The sequence below is a fragment of the Tarenaya hassleriana genome, unplaced genomic scaffold (assembly GCF_000463585.1).
Source record: "Tarenaya hassleriana unplaced genomic scaffold, ASM46358v1 Cleome227, whole genome shotgun sequence".
NCBI lineage: Eukaryota > Viridiplantae > Streptophyta > Magnoliopsida > Brassicales > Cleomaceae > Tarenaya > Tarenaya hassleriana.
Window position 1 is genome coordinate 79909 of NW_010965601.1, and position 4197 is coordinate 84105.

Below are 4197 nucleotides of genomic sequence, written 5' to 3' on the forward strand. Positions count from 1 at the left end.
GTCAAAACATACCTAGAGTGCATCCAAACATGTTTAGAGAGTATCCAAACATTTTTAGAGTGCATCGAAACAGGTTTAGAGTGCATCCAAACATACTTAGAGTGCATCCAAACACACTTAGAGTGCGTACAAACACGTTTAGAGTGTGTCCAAACACTTTTAGAGTGCATCCAAACTTGTTTAGAGTGCATCAAAACATTTTTAGAGTGCGTCGATGCATATTTAAAGTGCGTCGAAACATGTTTTGAGTGTATCGAAACATGTTTAAAGTGCATTAAAATAGACTTAGAGTGCATCCAAATACTTTTAGAGTGCATCCAAACATGTTTAGAGTGCATCGAAACATTTTTAGAGTGCGTCGAAACATGTTTAGAGTGCGTTGAAACATGTTTTGAGTGCAACAAAAGATGTTGAGTTCGTCGAAACATGTTTAGAGCACGTCAAAACATATTCAGAGCGCATCCAAACATGTTTAAAGTGCGTCGAAACATATTAAGAGTGCATACAAACATGATTAGAGTGCATTAAAACAATTTTAGAGTGCGTCAAAACATATTTAGAGTGCGTCGAAACATGTTTAGAGTTCGTCTAAACATGTTTTGAGGGCAATAAAACACGTTTAGAGTGCATCAAAACATGTTTAAAGTACGTCAAAACATACTTAGAGTGCATCCAAACATGTTTAGAGGGCATCCAAACATTTTTAGAGTGCATCGAAACAGGTTTAGAGTGCATCCAAACACACTTAGAGTGCGTCCAAACACGTTTAGAGTGCGTCCAAACACTTTTAGAGTGCATCCAAACATTTTTAGAGTGCGTCGATGCATATTTAGAGTGCGTCGAAACATATTTAGAGTGCGTCGAAACATGTTTTGAGTGCATCGAAACATGTTTAAAGTGCATTAAAATAGACTTATAGTGCATCCAAACACTTTCAGGGTGCATCCAAACATGTTTAGAGTGCATCGAAACATTTTTAGAGTGCATCGAAACATGTTTAGAGCGCTTCCAAACATACTTAGAGTGCGTCGAAACATGTTTAGAGTGCAACCAAACATACTTAGAGTGCATCCATACACACTTAGAGTGTGTCCAAACACGTTTAGAGTGCGTCCAAACACTTTTAGAGTGCATCCAAACATGTTTAGAGTGCATCAAAAGATTTTTAGAGTGCATCGAAACATGTTTTGAGTGCGTTGAAACATGTTTTGAGTGCAACAAAAGATGTTTAGAGTTCGTCGAAACATGTTTAGAGCACGTCAAAACATATTCAAAGCGAATCCAAATATGTTTAAAGTGCGTCAAAACATGTTTAGAGTGCGTCCAAACATGTTTAGAGTGCATTAAAACATTTTTAGAGTGCGTCGAAACATATTTAGAGTACGTCGAAACATGTTTAGAGTTCGTCTAAACATGTTTAGAGTGCAAGAAAACACGTTTAGAGTGCGTCCAAAAACATTAGAATGCATCCAAACATATTTAGAGTGCGTCAAAACATACTTAGAGTGCAACCAAACATATTAAGAGACAATCCAGACATTTTTAGAGTGCGTCGAAACATGTTTAGAATGCATTCAAATAGACTTAGAGTACATCCAAACATGTTTAGAGTGCGTTCAAACACGTTTAGAATGCGTCCAAACACTTTTAGAGTGGAGTGCATCCAGACATGTTTAGAGTGCATCGAAACATTTTTAGAGTGCGTCGAAACATGTTTAGAGTGCGTTGAAACATGTTTTGAGTGCAACCAAAGATGTTTAGAGTTCGTTGAAACATGTTTAGAACACGTCAAAACATATTCAGAGCGCATCCAAAAATGTTTAAAGTGCGTCGAAACATATTAAGAGTACATACAAAAATGATTAGAGTGCATTAAAACAATTTTAGAGTGCGTCAAAACATATTTAGAGTGCGTCAAAACATGTTTAGAGTTTGTCTAAACATGTTTTGAGGGCAATAAAACACGTTTAGAGTGCATCAAAACATGCTTAGAGTGCGTCAAAACATACTTAGAGTGCATGCAAACATGTTTAGAGACCATCCAGACATTTTTAGAGTGCGTCGAAACATGTTTAGAGTGCATCCAAATAGACTTAGAGTGCATCCAAAAATGTTTAGAGTGCGTTCAAACACGTTTAGAATGCGTCCAAACACTTTTAGAGTGGAGTACATTCAGACATGTTTAGAGCGCATCGAAACATTTTTAGAGTGCGTCGAAACATGTTTAGAGTGCGTTGAAACATGTTTTGAGTGCAACAAAAGATGTTTAGAGTTCGTCGAAATATGTTTAGAACACGTCAAAACATATTTAGAGCGCATCCAAAAATGTTTAAAGTGCGTCGAAACATATTAAGAATGCATACAAAAATGATTAGAGTGCATTAAAACAATTTTAGAGTGCGTCAAAACATATTTAGAGTGCGTGAAAACATGTTTAGAGTTTGTCTAAACATGTTTTGAGGGCAATAAAACACGTTTAGAGTGCATCAAAACATGCTTAGAGTGCGTCAAAACATACTTAGAGTGCATGCAAACATGTTTAGAGACCATCCAAACATTTTTAGAGTGCGTCGAAACATGTTTAGAGTGCAACCAAACATACTTAGAGTGCATCCAAACATGTTTAGAGTGCATCCAAACACTTTTAGAGTGCATCCAAACATGTTTAGAGTTCATCGAAACATTTTTAGAGTGCGTCGAAACATTTTTAGATTGCGTTAAACATGTTTTGAGTGCAACAAAAGATATTTAGAGTTCATCGAAACATGTTTAGAGTGCGTCCAAACATATTCAGAGCGCATCCAAACATGTTTAAAGTGCGTCGAAACATATTAAGAGTGCATACAAACATGATTAGAGTTCAATAAAACAATTTTAGAGTGGGTCAAAACATATTTAGAGTGCGGCGAAACATGTTTAGAGTTCGTCTAAACATGTTTTGAGGGCAATAAAACACGTTTAGAGTGCATCAAAACATGTTTTGAGTGCATCAAAACATACTTAGAGTGCATCCAAACATGTTTAGAGAGCATCCAAACATTTTTAGGGTGCATCGAAACAGGTTGAGTGCATCCAAACATACTTAGAGTGCATCCAAACATACTTAGAGTGCATGCAAACACACTTAGAGTGCGTCCAAACACTTTTAAAGTGCGTCCAAACATGTTTAGAGTGCATCAAAACATTTTTAGAGTGCGTCGATGCATATTTAGAGTGCGTCGAAACATGTTTTCAGTGCATCGAAACATGTTTAAAGTGCATTAAAATAGACTTAGAGTGCATCATGTTAAAGACGTTGAAGACAACATAGATGGCGAATCATCATCAGATGACCTGCACAACAAGGAACCTACGAAATAAATGCAGAAGCTAATCATCTTGGTGCATTAATGTGAAGATATCATGCAGCACCTCTTTATCATACAAATCAAGTATTGAAGACAGCACCTCATTAAATGCTTGTCATGCACACATGTAACAGCTAGTGCATTTAATACTTTGTCTCTAATCTGTCCTATAAATGTATGTAACCTCTCACATTATGAATAAGAAGAATCCTCCATTCTCTCTTCATTTTCGTCATCACTTCATACTCTAAAACTCACATAGTATCAGAGCTTTCGTTCTTCCTGTTTTGATACTCCCTTGTTCTCCGATCTTACTCAAATCACTTCTTCTACTCAAATGGATTCTTCTCTTCGTTCTATTCCTATTGTTCTCAATGGAGACAACTATTCTTTGTGGTCTCGTACTGCTCAAACTATACTTAAGAGCAAAGGGTTGTGGCCACATATTTCGGTTGGGATTGAAAATCTCGTCGACATCACAAGCAAGGCAACCGAAGCTGAAACATCTGGAGATGATCAAGTAGCTTCCCAAGTTGTCAAGCAATCTGGAAAATGGTTTCAAGAAGATCAGATGATACTTGCCATTCTTCATTGCTCCATGGATCATGATGTTCTCTCAAGCTATGTGCACATCAACACTGCCAAATGGCTGTGGGAAACACTTGAAGGAGCCTACGGTAATGTCTCCAATCTGACACGAATCTATGAGTTGAAGAATTCTCTACATAATATTCATCAAGAGGACAAACTGTTTGTCAAGCATTTGGGAGAATTCAACACGATTCGTGCTGAACTTAATGAGCTGCGTCCCCCATTCACCGATCCCAAGATTGTTGCTGAACGTCTAGAG